General features: G+C 42.5%; 1 long non-coding RNA gene across 1 annotated transcript in view; it reads left to right on the top strand.

Annotated features, from left to right (window-relative positions):
• Nucleotides 1–77: 77 nt before the first annotated feature.
• The window catches only part of LOC103306003 (uncharacterized), a 28,028-nt gene continuing 9,081 nt past the window's right edge, over nt 78–19,024 (top strand). The window contains exons 1-2 of the long non-coding RNA XR_006174949.2: nt 78–208; nt 7,009–7,093. This is a non-coding gene — a long non-coding RNA (uncharacterized LOC103306003). The remainder of the gene's footprint in view (nt 209–7,008; nt 7,094–19,024) is intronic.

The raw sequence follows: 19,024 nt of genomic DNA, 5'->3' as shown, positions 1-19,024 counted from the left end.
CCCCGGCCCGCCCCCCGGCCAACCAGCGACAGGCGCTCGCCCGGCCAGCCAATGGGCGGCCAGTCCGTCTCTTGCCACCTGACGCCCGGGCTTTTGTTATTAGGTGTGAGAGGCAGGTGCGGAGCCGCAGCCGGGACTCGCCAAAGTCTGGAAGGGGAGCTCGGACCTGCCTCTGCCGCTCCTCGGCTGGCCCCGGCGCGCGGGACAGGTAGGGGGGTGGGGCGCCTGAGGAGCCAGAGGCCGAGCTGGGAATAGAGTGGTCGCCGCAGGGGCCCCGGGCTGCCGGGCGGGGGCAGGACCTTGTGCCGCTGTGAGTTGAAGGCAGCGGGCGGCGAGGCAGGTGGGGACGGGCTCCGGGCCAGGGAGCGGCTCCGCAGCCAGGCTCGCTCCCTGCAGTGCCCCGCTGCCCGCGTCCAGATACCGCCCCCCCCCCGCCCCGTGCCTACTGGCACGTGCGCCCCCGCCTGGGGTTGGGGAGCCTGCTGTGGCGGCTCTGCTGGAGGCTGCTTGCAAAGGGGGGAGGGTCGCTGGGCTGCGGCCCGTGAGCCCAGAGAGGCGTGTGTGTGGGGGGGGGGGTAGATAAAGGTGTTGAGTGGGCGGGGGGAGGCGGTGTGTGCAGGTCAGCGGAAGTCCGCCTGCCCAGGAGGGAAGCAAGTGCGGCCTGATGCTACTCTCACTGACAGTGGTGTAAATCCGGATTAAGCCACTAAAATCGGTGATGTTACTCCGGATTGTGCAGAGGTAGTGTGCATGGAGGGGGAAGTGCAGCTCAGCTGCAGGTTGTGGGGCCCATGCTCATCCTTGGTGGAATTCCCGGGTTTTCAGCGGATTGCCCCGGGGATGAACTGGGCTGTGCGCGCGAAGGGGGAGGGTGCGGTGCGTGTGCATGAGGTGAAGGCAAGGTACGGTCCAGGTCGAGCCTGGCGGTGCAGGCATTTACAGACGCCCCTCTTTCGTTTCCTGTAAAGATGGGGGTGGGAGAGAGAGGGAGTGTTTCTAGGGTCCCTTTTGGGGGTGGATGGTTTGGCTTTTTGCTCTCAAGTTCCTCCTTTGCTACTGCACGTTCTGCCCCCGACGGCAGGAGCTAGAAGCACAGAGTCACTAGAAAAGTTGCAGCTACTTCCCCAGTAGAAGTGTCCTAGCTGAGGTTCCATCTATATCCCAGTGCAGATGACTCCTGGCTGAGTGGCTTCTGCACGGGTGCTATGGGGGGCTTAAGCCTATGTGCTTTGGTGACACACCAGTAGGTCCACTGATTTCTATGTTACTACTGCTAAGTAAGGAAAGCAGGATTTGGCCCATGACATTGGGCTGGGAGAGGTAGATGTAACAGGGGAGGCTCAGACACCTCCCATCGGCTATAAGAGGTGGGAGCCTAGTTTTGTTTAAAATAAAATCTGTCCAAAGCCAGCTATAAGGAGTTGGCATTTTAATGCCATTCTAAAGGTTAGCTGTTCAGATGTCAAAAGTTTTAATAGGGCCCAGGTACCTTCACATTCTCTGAAAGGCAGTGCAATGATCAGTGCTGCCCCATGAAACAAGTTAACATGATTTAAAAAGAAAAAACCCAGAACAGAAATAGTATCAACTTCAGTTTCCTCTGAACTGTGGTTGAAATTTGGCCCTTTTTAAAGATCCTCTCTGTAGCAATCAGAGCAAAGGGCTGGGATCCAAGGAGACCCAGGTCCTAGCTCATTTGATAGTGTCAACCCTCATGTAAAAATTGGGGGGGGGGAGGAACAGGATTTTACTAACAACAGATGCAGTTGAGCCTTACTAAACAAGAAATTTTCAAAGCATATATTTAGGCTTTCAGGATTTTAAATTTATTGTACTGCTCAGGAAATGGATCTTAAGGAGACTTGCACTGGCATCTATGTTGTTGCCTTTGGATACTCCAGTTACCTTGGGGTAGCACTAATGTGGAGCATACATTTAGTACTATTCAGTAAGATCAAATGTTGCTCTCTCTAGCTGGGCATGTTACCACTATCCATTTTGGATGGGATAGCATAACATTGCAATCTGAAACTGCAAATGAAAGGCATTCACTGATGAAGTATTGGAAGTGAACTATCAGACCAAGAAAATTCTTTACCTGTCTGACCAGTGCTATCAGATCTGTTTTCAAAACTGATTTGATATTCCCAGGTAAAATCTTGATTGGAATTTCATAACAAGACTCAGCTGTGCTCTTGTAATATTTGATGCCATTGTCCGTCCCCCCCCCCAAAAAAAAAAAACGCAAGCCTCCATGCAGGTCATTATGAGTTTCTGTAACTACTGATTTTAAATCACTTCATTTTTGAGGCTATAATTGTGAAGTCTTACTTTATACATAAAGATCAGATCCTGTAAACACACACACACAATTTTACTCACATGACTAGCTCTGTTGGTGCTAATGTGAGTACTTACATATGTATAACTTTACTTACAGTATTGAGGCCTAAGGTTGGAATAGGGCTTGGTTTAAGGGTAAGGGACATAGATGGCAACCTATAGCATCATACTGCAGGGGTCACCAAAGTACCCCAAACTCTTTTACAGAAAGTGGGAAGAGGAACAGTATGGCAGCCTCCAAAATGTTGGCTCAAGGGTATAACACGGAAAGAGAAAACAGACAGAAAGGAGGAAAAAAAGAATAATCAAATGGAGTGGAGACAAAAAACAAAACCCCAAGCATACCACCTTGAAGACAGAAAATAGAATAAAGGAGCCAGAACAATGTTAAGTTTTACATGCCAGCCTATGCTTTTGGGGAAGCCCTCAAGGAAGTGATTTATAGTTTTTTTTTTTTTAATTTAAATATATTGCCAGTATTGTTGACCTTCTTGAGATTGGAAGTTGGGAAGCCAACTTCTTTTCTCTAAGGTACCAGCATGCTTGAAGCAAGGGGAGTTGTTACTCACCTATTGGCATCAACTGAAACCGAGCCAAGCGCCATGCATTTCATAGGACACTCATGCCTTGTCTCACCTTCCTATATTGCTGGTGAAATGTCAAGGAAAGGTGCAAATTAAGACTTGATGGATAACCTTAACTTCCTAACATTGTAACGTTAATGTTTCTCAACTTTTCTTCTTTTAATGTAACATCTATCTGTAGGTCTCTCTCTTAATTTAGCACTTAGTGGGGGACTGGATGCCTCAGGTCATTACCAGTGAGCTACAGAGCCATTCATTTGTGGCTCACCAATTTGAGTCCAGCCCAGATCAGAAGGGATTACAAGTTGTTTCCATCTAAAGGATGTCTGGTGGCCCTTGTGAGAAGAGTTTGGTGGGTCTCCATTCCTGGTCCCACATCACAAATTCACCGTCAAGCTTTGCACTAATTAGCAGAGGGCCAAGAACTGCACAGGGCATGGAAAGTAAATGACCCCTGTTATTCTTAGCTGAAATCCTTCCCTCCAAATTTGTGGTTGAGGCAAGTGTGTGTGGGAAATTTGCCTTGCTGCTGTATCATGCACAGGTCTGTTGGTCTGATACCTTTCACAAGTACTATAGCCACACAATTTCTTAAGATGAAACTTTGGTTATATGCAAATTAGTTCATTATGTAATTTGCATAAAATGTTATATGGCATTGCCCAAAACTTGGTAGCTATATTGAAAACCTGTGTGTGGACAGAGGACTCTGGCTCTTACTGAGTATGAAAGAAGGATCAGCAGGAAGAATGTAAGCAATGAGATGTAAAGACCTGTATTAATTAGTGTTGAGTAAGATATCCAAACTGGGAATACTTGCAAATGCAGAAGTTTACAGAGATTCAGGAAATAGATTAATTCATCTGCCTGCAAAACACCAATGGCCATTGCCCTCGTATGTCATTTGAAGATCTAACAGCACCAAAAGCTGTATCTGGAGGGAATGGTGTCAAGGTATTGGCAAACCATTACTGACTGAAGCTGATGTATCCTCCAGAGAAGTCATGTCTTTTAAAAATCATGCTTTTGAGAACAAGGTAAAAGCATGTTGTGTGTATGGTATCTACCCAGGAGCAGGTTTTGGAGGAGCTGCTGCTGGTTGCAAGTCTATAGAACATCTACAGTTCCCACCCTTCAATTTTAAAACACTTCGAAAATCATTTGGAAAAATATATTTTGAAACTGAATGATCCTCTTGAGTTTCTGAAGAACCACTTCAGGAGCGATTACTGTACAACTGGCACCGAGTGGCTTGTTTATTTTATTCAATAAGAATACAAAAGGCCAAAAAATACCATGTTTGACTCTCTACTAGAGAGTTTAATGCTCAAAGGTACTAGATATCTCTAGAAACAAAAATTTGGTCTACCTGCAAGGCAGGTTAATTATGTACAGCAGCACTGCAAGCTTCTCTTCATCACAGAGCCTAAATCCTGATCTAGAAGGATCAACTTTAGTGGCTGAGAAGGTCATTCACTCTCCATAGATATTCAACTTTAGCTTCGCTACAGAGATGGCCCACAAGAGGCCAAATTTGTGGGGTTTTGTTTTTGTTTTTTCAAACAAGCACAGATGTCCACGATGAACCCTTATTTTTGCCTTCAAACTGAGTAATTTATCAACAGTTTAGCTATGAATGATGCCGTCTTTTCAAAGAATATTTACTTCCCAATTTGGTCTGTCTTGAGTAAGGACCACAAGATTTTGCCCATAACTGGATAATTTGTGTGAAATTCAGTTTGTTTGCTGCTGTGTTACAAAGGATAAACAACAAAAAGCAATTCTTCTGTAAGGTTCGATAAACCTCAGTCTATGATTTGGGCTCTGTAACTGTCCAAATAAACAGTTTTTCACCCAGAGCATCTGTTGGGGTTTTTGTACAAAATTTTAGAAATATAAGAATTCAATGTAGAGCAAAATGCTCTTGCTGATCCACACTGCGAGCTGTCTATAAGCTTCCCTCATTTTTTGTTATCAGAGATGTTTGCATGAAGCTATGATAATTCTGACGTAATGTTCGCTTCCACGGTGAGCAATTATGATCTCTCAAAGAACAGATTGACTTTGGCAGGAGAGTAGACAGCAGGGGCAGATGAACTGTTAGGGTCCTATCAAGCAGAAATTATCTTCAACATTCCATGCCCTGTAGAATATGTAAGGCCACAGATGCTCACTGTGCAGCAGGTCAGCCTAACCAGGCTGGTGCATACAGACTGGCACAGACGCCAAAAGGAGGTTGCCTTAGGCCAGGCTGATAATTTGGCACAAAGGAGCAATAATTGGGCTTAGCATGTGGCCAGCAATATGCATAGTACATCCTTTCTTAGATATGCACCTAAGGATCATGGTCAAAGTTATCATCTAGGTATGTTCAAAACCGGACTTTCAACATGTGATTTGGTCAAATCACAACCAATTTCCTCCAGAACACAGTCTTGTGCTGCTTCATGTTGAGGGATATTTCCACACTTGTTTTCAAACCTCAGCCAGTTTGGTTGAAAAACACTTCAAATTAAGTTAACACTTTAAAAAAATCATTCTCTTCATGTTCAGAAACGTCTGAACAATTTTTTGGTAAGACTTTGGAAGAAAAATTCACCTTTATGCAAAATTCCTGCATGGAAAATTTCATTCTTAGAGGTGAAAGTTGCTGAAAGTTATGAGCAATTGGAAACAGGAGGTTAGAAGGAAAACTTTTGATGCAGTCATGAGTAAAGTGGTGGCCACTATTCTAATACTACAGAGATATTTCAATATAAAACTATCCAAATCTAAGCAACATTGGGCTCAACTTTGGCTGTTTTTTGTTTGTCAAAGTAATGCTATTCAAAAAGAATTGGAAGTAATGGCTGCTGCTACTTTTTATTCGCTCTTTAAAATATACCATGTTTCACTTCTAATTCTTTACTTACCACATTTCTGGGTGGATGTTAAACACACTTTTGTTTACTTCTGTGGGAACAAAGTAGGTCATCTCTGAAGGCTTGGAAAACCCTTCCCTTAACAAATAAGCCACTAAGCATAGTTAAAAAGCAACAGAGGGTCCTATGGCACCTTTGAGACTAACAGAAGTATTGGGAGCATAAGCTTTCGTGGGTAAGAAGCTCACTTCTTCCGATGCAAGTAATGGAAATCTCCAGAGGCAGGTATAAATCAGTTATACCTGCCTCTGGAGATTTCCATTACTTGCATCTGAAGAAGTGAGGTTCTTACCCACGAAAGCTTATGCTACCAATACTTCTGTTAGTCTCAAAGGTGCCACAGGACCCTCTGTTGCTTTTTACAGATTCAGACTAACACGGCTACCCCTCTGATACTTAAGCATAGCTAGTTATGTGGACTGAATTTGCTACCTGTAACAACTAGGTGTCTAGCTCTTAAAATATTTTTCCAATATTGGGATGAAAGCTCACCTTATCAGCTGGTCTGTCTCATGACTGGGTCTCTGCTGCTGGGTTTACTGATGACTTGAGACTTAATGCATGACTTAGCTGCGATGTTAGCATGTCAGCCTTTAAATGCAAACAAACAACTTCATAAGTCAACGATGCCATTGAACCCAGTTGTTTAAACATGTTTCCACTGTCATAGTGCCTCTGTCAAAACAGGAGTGCATTGTTACAAAAACTAACTCTCTGAACAGAAAATTAGTAATAAAACAAACTTGTAATTAAATATTAATGATATAAAGAAACAAGTTGCCAACAAATTGTGAGCTAAGAGCAGCGTGTTTTGCAAATCTTATGGCTACAGCTATCCAGGACATGGTGTCACTCAAAAAATAAACATTTTAAAAAAAATACTGCACAAATTACATTGAAAGGTCTAGTGACAGAAAGGAGAGAAGGTGTTAGCTGTTATTGGTTGGGTTTTTCCCCACTCACAATATTTAAGGGTTGTGTTTACATGCTAAAATGATGGCTGTATTTTAACAGATTTACTATCCTATATAAGCTGATTTTTTTTTTCCATGTAGCTTAGACAGATTGGGTTCTCCCCCCTTATTTTTGGCTGTTTCAAGATACGTCTCATGTAGTGGATGCAATAATAATATAGTAACTTAGTGTGTTTTGTCTTGAAGGATCCCAAATTGGTTTACAAACGATGGGTTAAACCTTATAGTCACCCTCCGTGCTGAGGAAGCCTGTCACGCTGTGCGAAAGGTGGTGAGTGACTTTTCCCTGTGCATCCTCCCTCCCCCAGAGGCTGCTGTGCTTGCTGAGGAGTGTTGCCACTTTACTTTTCTTCTGCCTCACTCAGTGCAGAGAGGTGGGAGCAGGACTGAGTAAGGCTAGGTGGGAAGGAGACATGTCAGGTACTATGCTTTCTGCACTGAAGCACTCAAATACTACTTTGGTGTGTGGGCCATATAAGTACCTAAATGGATGCACTCACAAGAGCATGATGCAGAAACAAAACAACCAAACCAACAAAAAAGTAAGTGTGATAGTAACTGTGAATATTCAGATGCGGAACTGGCTCCTCTGACCTGAGCTATACTTAATTCTCCAGTCTCAGATACCATCTGCTCTCTTTTCCAGTCCCATATTGCCACTGTCCAGCTGGACCCAGCAACCTCACATACATCCACAGTAGCTTCTCCACAACCCAGCTCAACCTTGCAAATCTCCTCCTAACCCTTCATTTCTGCCCCCCCCATCTCCCCTCAGCAGTGACAGTCCCAAATCCCAATTTTCATGTGTTTATTATTCCCTCAATGAGCCTAGTGACTTAACACAATACTACTCCCAAGGTGATGTGCCAGCCCACCACCACTATTAGCAACACTGGGGATGATTGAGGTACATACACAGCACCACAGAAATGCAGCCACCTGAGGGTGTAAAGCAGTAGGTAGACATACAACCTGAACACAGAACACTATCTGTGAAAGGAGGGAGATTCTATTCTTATGGGAGCTTTTCTCTTTTCCATGTGGAGCAGTGAGGGCGTGCGCGTAGGAAACCGTATGGAATTCAATTTATCTACCTGAGTCAGCCTTTTTTTTTTTTTTTTTTTTTTTTTTTAAACTATAGCTCCAGGGAATCTGAACATTTCACACCCAAGGAGTGAATTTTGGGGTGGGAGGGAAGCAGTGGGGGAAAATGGTGGACCTGTATGCATGTGCCACTCTCAATACCTGCTCACGTGGTGGCTTCCCCCACAATGGGGAAATCATGAGGGGTTGGGTTGGATCTTCTCATTATATGGGTGCTTTAGGCCAACACAGCTATACACAGAACAGACCTGACAATCTGATCTTAATGGAATTATTCCTGTATTACATGGATATGAGAAGAGAATCAGGTGCTTATCAAGGCTAAAATAAAAAAAATGCCATTGTAATTCAGTCTTCAGCTGATATACTGATCCCTACAATTTCTGAAAGTTCAACTTTTGTTTTTTTAAACTGTAGAGCAATTCGTCAGCAATTAAAATATTATCAATAAACATTCACTACAGAGCCATTCGAATAAGCATCCTATTGGTTATTCAACAGTTAAAGGTATCCCCAACCTTTTAAGCAGAATTGAAATGAAATTGTAGTTAAAGTGCAATTCTTCTAGGCACCTCTCTTTTTTGATAGCCCTTTGGGTTCCTGTCTCGCTATATTTATTCCTCTCTATATTTGAGTGGGAAAATTATTGGTAATCTTGTATATTGGGGGGGGGGGAGGGGCGGGAAACAAGTTATAAGTTCCATCAAACACTGACTGCAACAGCTTTTTTAAGGAAACATTCTACAAATTCCCCACCAGTGAGCTCATTAACATAAATGATGGAAATCTCACCTCAGATTCCAAGTCAGCATATTTTTCTAACATACCAAGCAGATTTTATCTCTATATAACAACGATGGAGGTATTCATTCCATAGAGCAGTGAAAATGCTCCCCTCTGCTACTGCGGGTGTATGTGAGGTTGCTGGGTCCAGCTGGGCAGTGGCAATATGGGACTGGAAAAGAGAGCAGATGGTATCTGAGACTGGAACTGCAAATATAGTAGAACCTCAGAGTTACGAACTGACCAGTCAACCACACACCTCATTTAGAACCGGAAGTACACAATGAGGCAGCATAGAGTCAGAGACTTAAAGGTCAGAAGGGACCTAGTCTGACCTCCTGCACACCGCAAGCCACAGAATCTCACCCACCCACTCCCGCAACAAACCCCTAACCTATGTCTGAGCCATTGAAGTCCTCAAATTGTGGTTTAAAGAATTCAAGGTGCAGAGAATCCTCTAGCAAGTGACCCGTGCCCCACGCTGCAGAGGAAGGCGAACCCCCCCCCCACCCCTTCCTGATCCCAAATATAGCGATCAGCTAAACCCTGAGCATGTGGGCAAGACTCATCAGCCAGACACCCAGGAAAGCATTCTCTATAGTAACTCAGATCCCACCCCATCTAACATCCCATCACAGGCCATTGGGCATATTTACTGCTAATAGTCAAAGATCAATTAATTGCCAAAATTAGGCTATCTTATCAAGCTTAGTCTTGAAGCCAGATATGTGTTTTGCCCCCACTGCTCCCTTGGAAGGCTGTTCCAGAACTTCACTCCTCTGATGGTTAGAAACCTTCGTCTAATTTCAAGTCTAAACTTCCAGATGGCCAGTTTATATCCATTTGTTCTTGTGTCCACATTGGTACTGATTTTAAGTAATTCCTCTCCCTCCCTGGTATTTATCCCTCTGATATATTTATAGAGAGCAATCATGTCTCCCCTCAGCCTCTTTTTGGTTAGGCGAAACAAGACGAGCTCTGAGTCTCCTTTCATAAGACAGGTTTTCCATTCCTCAGATCATTCTAGTAGCCCTTTTCTGTACCTGTTCCAGTTTGAATTCATCCTTCTTAAACATGGGAGACCAGAATTGCACACAGTATTCCAGATGAGGTCTCACCAGTGCCTTGTATAACGGTACTAACACCTCCTTATCTCTACTGGAAATACCTCGCCTAATGCATCCCAAGACCGCATTAGCTTTTTTCACGGCCATATCACATTGACGGCTCATAGTCATCCTGTGATCAACCAATACTCCTAGGTCCTTCTCCTCCTCTGTTACTTCTAACTGATGAGTCTCCAGCTTAACACAAAAATTCTTGTTATTAATCCCTAAATGCATGACCTTGCAGTTTTCACTATTAAATTTAATCCTATTACTATTACTCCAGTTTACAAGGTCATCCAGATCTTCCTGTAGGATATCCTGGTCCTTCTCTGTATTGGTAATATCTCCCAGCTTTGTGTCATCCGCAAACTTTATTAGCACACTCCCACTTTTTATGCCAAGGTCAGTAATAAAAAAATTAAATAAGATTGGTCCCAAAACCTATCCCTGAGGAACTCCACTAGTAACCTCCCTCCAGCTTGACAGTTCACCTTTCAGTACGACTTGTAGTTTCCCCTTTAACCAGTTCCTTATCCACCTTTCAATTTTCATATTGATCCCTATCTTTTCCAATTTAACTAATAATTCCCCATGTGGAACCATATCAAAAGGCTTACTGAAATCGAGATAAATTAGATCCACTGTGTTTCCTTTATCTAAAAAAATCTGTTACCTTCTCAAGGAAGGAGATCAGGTTGGTTTGGCATGCTCTACCTTTTGTAAAACCACGTTGTATTTTGTTCCAATTACCATTGACCTCAATGTCCTTAACTACTTTCTCCTTAAATTTTTTTTCCCCAAGACCTTGCATACTACAGATGTCAAACTGGCAGGCCTGTAGTTACCCAGATCACTTAGTTCCTATTTTTAAGAAAGGGAAAAATGTTAGGGGTTATACCGTATGACTGGAGAATTGCTGAGATTACAGATTCATTAAACATTCTTGCTAATGGACTTGTAATTTCATGTGCCAGTTCCTTTAATATTCTTGGATGAAGATTATCTGGGCCCCCCCCTTAAGATGTTTGAGTTTGGCTTCTACCTTGGATGTGGTAATATCTACCTCCCTATCCTCATTCCCATTTGTCATCCTCCCACTATCCCTAAGCTCCTCATTAAAGACTGAGGCAAAGTATTTGTTTAGATATTGGGCCATGCCTAGATTATCCTTAACCTCCACTCCATCCTTAGTGTTTAGCAGTCCCACTTCTTCCTTCTTTGTTTTCTTATTTATATGGCTACAGAACCTTTTACTATTGGTTTTAATTCCCTTTGCAAGGTCCAACTCTACACTGCTTTTGGCCTTTCTCACTTTATCCGTACATATTCTGACCTCAATAAGGTAGCTTTCCTTGCTGATATTTCTGCTTTTTCTTAATCACCTCTCGGAGATCCTTGCTCATCCAGCTTGGGCTACAACTCCTGCCTATGAATTTTTTTTCCCATTTCTTGGGATGCAGGCTTCTGATAGTTTCTGCAACTTTGACTTGAAGTAATTCCAGGCCTCCTCCACCTTTAGATCCACAAGTTCTTCAGTCCAATCCACTTCCCTAACTACTTTCCTTAATTTTTTAAAGTTAGCCCTTTTGGAAAAAAAACAACCTAGTCACAGATCTATTTTTGTTTATCCTTCCATTTAGTTTGAACTGAATTAGCTCATGGTCGCTCGAACCAAGGTTGTCCCCTACATCTATTTTTCTATGAGGTCTTCACTACTCACCAAAACCCAATCTAAAATGGCATCAGAGACAAAAAACAATTAAAATAAAAAAGGCAAATACAGTACTGTGTTTAAACATATACTACTAAAAAAAGGGAAAGTTTAAAAAAAAAGTTTTGACAAGGTAAGGAAACTTTCTGTGCTTGTTTCATTTAAATTAAGACTGTTAAGCAACATTTTTTTTCTTCCTAGTAAAGTTTCAAAGCTGTATTAAGTCAATGTTCAGTTGTAAACTTATGAAAGAACAACCATAAGGTTTTGTTCAGAGTTATGAACAACTTCCATTCCTGAGGTGTTCGTAACTCTGAGATTCTACTGTAGAGAGGAGCACAGGGCAGCAGACCTCGGATTGGGAAGAGAAGGCTCTGACTCTGTGGCATGCTTCTCTTGCCTGCTAACTTTGTGGAAGTCTTCCATGAGGATCAGCATCTGTGAAGGGAGTGGACATGTGGAGTGTGATGCAGAGCGTGTTTGAAGGGGCAGCTGTAATGGATTTGGGCATTGTCTAGAGGGAAAAAAAAAGGTAGCTCTAAATAAAAGGATAGGCAACTACTGACACCCTCTTCTCTTCCCCCCCCCCCCACCCTCTGGTGATATGGCAGCATTATCTATTGTATAGATTTGAAGTGGGTTATTTAATCCATTCAGATAGTGTTAATATTGCTCAGTATGCAACTATGCCTCACCATGTTGGGGCCATGCAAACTGTCAAGTCGCATTACAGTCCCTGCGCTGGCTAGTGAACAGAAGCCTCAGGAAATGTCACCCTCTCCAGTAGCAGCAACAGAGATAACATTAAGGGCCTGATCCTGTACCCACTGAAGACAATGGCAAAACTCCCATTGCGTTTAGTGGTAGAGGAACAAGCCCTAAGGGTACGTGTACACTTTAAACTGGGTACTATTCCCAGCTCAAGGAGGCATGTTCAGGCTAGCTCTGATCAAGTTAGTGCACTAAAATAGAGTGTAACTACTGCTGCAGGCTGCCCCAAGTACATGCCTGGCATCGCTGATACCCACATGCTGCTGTACCGTGTTTAGCATGCTCACTTGATGAAAACTAGCATGTCTCCCCTTGAGATGGGAATTGCACCCCCAAGTCAAAATGTAGACATACCCTGAGATAGTGGGAGCCTAGTGTACTAGTCCTAAAAGCCTGATGAGTTAAGCTGCTAGGGAACGACTAGGCTAAGTCATTATATTTGTAAGCCATCTTGAGATAAATTGTGCACTAAGACATTGCATAAAATAAACTTCTATTTGAATCTGTTCTATTTACTTGTGCTCCATTCTTATATATTGTGATATCCTGCTCTCATCACAGTATATTAAAATAACACTAATTAATAAGAACAAAAACTTAGTTTGGAAGAACCCAGACCATGTGGCATTCACTTTGTGTTTAGCTTTATCCGCATCGCACTAGCTGTTACCAACATGACACAACTTGGATTATTTTTCTTGTCTTTTAACATCATAGGGTATGGTATTTCGCACATTTGAAACCAAGGCTCCTCCTGCTAATGATGTTTGGGCTTGATTTGAACATGACAAACTTCTAAAGGTTAAGCACATTTATAAAATACTAAAATTATATGCAGCCCTAAAATAGAGCCTGGTCCTTCAGTCCTTACTCAGGCAAAACACTCCGATTCTAGAGGGGAAAGAAGGGGCCACTCACATTAACACTCCTCCAGCACTCCTGTTGGCATTATGCAGAGTGCTTCCTCACAACACCTCTAAGAGATGCCACCAGGATGAGGTGATTCTGCACTGATCCCTAATGCTGGCAATGTCTTAAAGCTGCAAGCCAGCTCCCTGTAGTGATAGTGTAATAGTAAAGATTCTTACTATAAACTAAAGAGCCTTTCTAATGGAATTGTATGAGTGCTCAGCATTATAATAGACTGCTAAGGAATGTGAACATTGAGACGCTGTACATCTGAGAAACAAACAATCTTTGTGCCTTACTTTAACATTAAAACACAAAGATACTTTTTGAAGGAAATCTTCTGTTTGTTGTTTATCCTCACTTTCAAGTACAACATGCCTCGGTAGAAAGACTAAATGCAAGTAAAATATCCTAATCTTGTTGATGTGCCAGAAAGAGACCAAAACATTTTAAGCTCCCGAGAGAAATATTGTTTAAATATCACTTTATATTAAAACATGAAACTTAATTGCATTAATAGGTGATTATTGCATCCAACTAAGGGTCAAGCAACACATTTCTTTTTCCTCCACACAAAATTCAAATCTTACAATGAGCCAGATGGGCACAAGGCAAAACTCCCACTCATATATTTTGAGTTTTGGTTGCAAATAGTATCAGAGCCAAAGTTCATCAAGGTCAATGGCATTTTTTTTCTATTAACTTCAGCGGGCTTTGAATCTAACTTGTAGTCTGCTGAATCGGGCCCTTTGTGTCATTTGTCAAACTACTGCAGGCTCATCTCGAGATCTTTTTGAAAAAGAACTGGTGTTGCCTCCGTTGGAACCTGAACTTGTAGTTTTGTGTTTCTTAAGGCTTGCTGTGTGTAGGAAAACACCTATATGTAGCAATAAGAACACTAACCCTCATGTTGGGGGCATGGGGGAGAGAATATTTATAACAATATTATAAACCTCTCAGATATTACAGTTAATACCCCAAAATTGAAAAGAAAAATAGGGGGACAAATCTATGCTACAGGGTAGCTGAGAGAAGCTGGCAGTCTGCAACTGCCCCAAGGACTAAGGCTAATTGTTTTAAAAATTGTGGCTGCATGTGAACTTGAGAAGATACTGTATTTTCTTATGATTGTAGGGCCTGGTTCTCACATGAAGGTATCTTTGCAGTACTCAGTGTCAAAGGGTCTTGAAGTGGGTAGAAGTTACACTCCTACCAGAGCAGTGTAAAGGGGCCTTTGAGTATATGGGAATCGAACCCTACATGTGCAGTACCTATGGTTTTGCAATGCTGTGCTCTAAAGGGGGATTGGGAAATGGCAAGCTGGGGCCTTCACAAACATCAGTTGTTTAAATGTTCCTATAAATATATTCAAAATTGGATTGTGCAGTTATTGCCTCCAGCAAGTTGTGGCAGAATGCTGTTTCAAATACTTACTCAAGGAATGCAATACTTCTATAACACTGTTCATCTGAGGATCTCTAAGATAGAAAGGTGGGTATTGTCATTCCTGTTTCTCAGATAAGGGCTGAGACTGAGTAGGTCAATGACTTGCCCAGTGAGTCAGTTGCAGCACTAGAATCAGATCATACATTTCCTGACTTCCTCTCCATTATAACCACTAGAGAATATTGCTTTCTGTCATTAGTTTCCTTTATCTCCGTAGTCCACAAATTCATAATAAGGAATTAGAATTATATTCAGTTCTGCTTCTACCCATAGGTCAAAGGGCTCACCTTCTGCATATTGTCATTTATACAAAACTTTACTAAATACAGTGTCCGACCCAAAACAACAACAAACTCTGTAATTATCTATACCAGGGATTCTCAAACTTCATTGCACCGCGACCCCCTTCTGACAATAAAAATTACACACAACCCCAGGTGGGAGACCAAAGCTTGAACCTGCCCGAGCTTCACCGCCCCTGGTGGGGGGGCACAAGCCAAAGCCTGTGCCCCACCACCCCAGGCAGGGATAAGCCCAAGGGCTTCAGCCCTGGGTTGGGGGGCCTGTAACCTGAGCCCCATCACCCAGGGCTGAAGCCCTTGGGATTCAGATTCGGCCTTAGGTGGTGGGGCTTGGGCTTCAGCTTCAGCCCCAGAGCCCAGCAAGTCTAACGCCAGCCCTGGCAACCCCATTAAAATAGGATCGTGACCCACTTTGGGGTCCTGACCCACAGTTTGAGAACCGCTGATCTATACACTGTGCATTATACTTCTCAATCTCGGGTTCTGTTGATATGACCTCTCATGATCTAATTATACACGTGTTCAATGTGTCTGGAAATAACAGGGATGCTACGTAAAATGGCAGCAGCCCAAGAAATTCTATACAATAGATGCTGGTTCTGTGGGGTGGGATGGGCTAAGTCTTCGCACTGCTAACAGGTTCTTTTAAAAATTATAACGGATTGTGTGTCACTTGTGAGATTTGGGCTGGGTATTTATAGCTAAGATCATTTGAGGGTCAAAAAGAGGGGGTTAGGGAAATATTGCCCTGTTGTGAGGCACTCAGCAATCTCACCTATGTTTCAAATAACTCACTCTTTGCTAGCAGCATTCAGCACAGGTTTATGGAATACAAACATTTATTTACATTTATTTACATTTTGGGGTTTTAAATAAATAGTTTTTGTACTTGCTTTTGAATGAGTGATTGTTCCTTTGTTATTCAAGTGATCGGGGATTTCTTTGTTGTTCAGATTGCAGGGAATATTTGCCAACAGAGAATTGTAGCAGTGTTCCATGACACTACAGAATCCTACTTCTGTTCCCATAATACAATATTCTTTCTTGCTACGAGATGGCCTTCGCAAACCTGAAATGCTAGACTATGAAAATTGTTCTAGTAGTTCACAAGTGCACTTCTCTTCCATGGAAATCTACATTGCTGCCCAAACTCATCCCCATTACAGAATGCATCATACATACATACATACTAGCTTTTATTTACAATTTGAGAACAAAGTGTTGCAGTCGTTTGTGCAATTAAATGGATACTGTCAGTCTGTTTAGGGCTCAATATGTACCTTTATTAAAGGATGAAATCTTAAGAGGCAAGCCAATTAGTGGTCTTGGATACTGTATATGTTTTTCACATGTTCAAAGATATGACCTAATCATTGTGATGAATTTGTAGACGTCCAGGTTAGGCGGCAATGTAGTCTTGTGTCTCTCTAAGTCTTCCATTTACACGTTAAATGAACTTGGGCAAGTCAGTGAGCTGCTCTGTGCCTTTGTTTCCCAACTTCAAAGTGGGGATACATTTCGCTTATTCACCTATATAAAATCATTTTGCGTTCTATGAATGAATTCCTAAGTTCTATTCACTGTTGTTGTTATTTTACTTTAATAAATTATTCCAAGCAAGCATTGTTTTTATTTGACTGACTCAGGCCAAAGCAAGTCAGTCAAAAATAGTAAAGCCTATCATGAACAAATAACTACCTTTTGATGTTCATTAATATGTTGAAATGTTACTGATGGGGAGACTTCCTTTAGATCAGGTAACCTGCTAAAGCTACGTTCTAAACAAATCCCAGAGTCCGTAGAGGCTCCTCTCTCATTACGCTGGCACATTGCATAAACAGTGGCATGAGTCGTGGCCCCAAATCACAAAGAGAAATTCTTTATATATAAAGTATTTAAATGTCCTAAGAAATAACACACAATCACATAACACATACCACTGTGTTCACATTTAGCTCTTCCCTACTCCAATTCTTTCTTCCCCCTCCCTCCCACCTTACTGTTTTGAATTATACGTGACTCCTGGAAAATGAAAATTATCCACATATTACTGTAATTGAATCAAAGTGCTGTTTCTGAAAAAAAAGGTGGTATTTATTTTCTGGCAGGCTCAGGGCTGCCTGTTTGTGATCACAGTATTCTTAGTCACAACAGGAAAGCCATCTTAGTCATAAACCACATTCATTGTTACAAAATCATGATTGGGCTCTATTTATGGCTTTGCATACCCATAACTGTAATTACATGCAGCTTTTAGTAGTTTTGAGATTCACCCAAGCATTGTAGAAATAAGCCATTTGCAGTAACTTGGAATCCTGCTGATACAATACTTTTACAAACAAACTAAAATAAGACATTTTGGTGGTTACATTTAAATTTGCCATGAGGTTTGGAATCCAGTGCTCATCAAGCTTGTAATATTTAATTACAGGATCATCAAGCATGTAAATCAGTGCAATGCTCTGCATCCTCAAAATGTCCACTCTCTGGACAGTTTGTAATTCATCAGATGCAAAGTTGAGCCGGTCTTGCACTTCCTACTCAGGCAAAATTACCAGTTAAGGGCCCAATCTTTCAGGCCCTAATTCTGTAAGGTACTGAATGGAACTACTGAAGCTTCAAATACCTTGCTGAATCAGAGGTGCGGGCAGCCAAGTGCCTTCAAGTAATGGGAGTTGAGGGCACTAAGTGCAAAATTGTTAAAAGCATTTAGGCACCTCAGGCATATAAGCACCTATATCCACCATGTAAGCACCACTGACATTGTTAAAGCACAGCTCAAGCATTGCCTAACCCTCTCTAGGTGCCTATGTCCTCCATCCTAAGTCTCCACTGTTAGGCTGCGTTGGAGATGCCAAAGTGGTACTGCTAAGGAGCTGCTCAGAGCCTTAGCCAAAGCCCAAGCTCTGACATGGGATTTTTAAGTTAGGCAGGGAACACCTCTCTCTCCCACCACCCCCATTGGCCTGGAGCGACAAACCATGGCCAGTGGGAGCCGCGATCAGCCAAACCTGCGGACGGGGCAGGTAAACAAACTGGCCCAGCCCACCAGGGTTCTTACCCTGGGGAGCCGTGTGCCCAAGGGTGCCAATCCCTGCTGTAGCTTCATCTCCGCCTCTCTGAGCATGCCTAAAACCTGATTACCTGTCAGACTCTGCAGCAGGTAGGCTAGAGGCAGGCCACCAGTAGGAGCAGCACAGCACCCACCCACAAGACAGTCAGCGGCACAGGGAAACATAGGATGAGCTTGAGAGAGGTATTGAGCATGAGCAAGAGACTGACAGTTTTCTCTGCTAGGGTATGTACTAGCTAAGCGACTGACCTGGCTTAAGTGCCTAACTCCAGGGGAGGGTCTGCAGCTGTGGATCACAAGCAGAGGTAGGTACCTGTCTTGGTCCCATCAGCCAGGTGCCCTGGGTTAATGACCTAAGCTCCTCTAGTGTCCCCACCTCTCTTCTTGGCATTCACTCCTCACTAGCTTAGGCAGTTTCTCCACTCTGCTGGACAGCTTCTGAAAATCCCTTTCTTAGATGCTTGACTGTCCCCTGCACTCTACAGCATGGAGCCACTTAACTCAGGGCTGAAAATTCTACTAGGTTGTGGGCTGACCAGCTCTTCTCAACAAAGCAACACCTAAATCCCTTTAAAAATCTGGCCCTATCATGCAGGTTCATCCCCTAAATGAGAGGGCATTTTGCCGAAGTAAGGAGAGCAAAATCTGGCACATTCTGATTTGCATCTAACCAAAGAAATGCAAATTGCTCTTAAATAACTATGTAATTTGCACTCTGAAATGTCTGTTTATTCTGAACTTCTTGTTTCCAGCATGCTTTGGTGTGCAGTTCAAAATGTAGAGATAATAACGCTGCTGCTTTTACATGATGTCCATCAGAGTAAATTGCATGTGTTTCACTTAATTAGTGATAATCGCATGTAAATCAAAGTATAAATTAGGTCTCTTACTGGATCATAATCTACAGCTCTAACACCTTGTAAATGATAGACTAACATGTTATGCTTCAATATCTACTTCTGGATCCTTCTAATTACTCTTTGGAGCTGTTGAT

The sequence above is a fragment of the Chrysemys picta genome, chromosome 14 (genome assembly GCF_011386835.1).
Source record: "Chrysemys picta bellii isolate R12L10 chromosome 14, ASM1138683v2, whole genome shotgun sequence".
NCBI classification, from domain to species: domain Eukaryota; kingdom Metazoa; phylum Chordata; order Testudines; family Emydidae; genus Chrysemys; species Chrysemys picta.
Note: the sequence above shows the minus strand (reverse complement) of the source record. Positions and strands in the feature narration are given on the sequence as shown.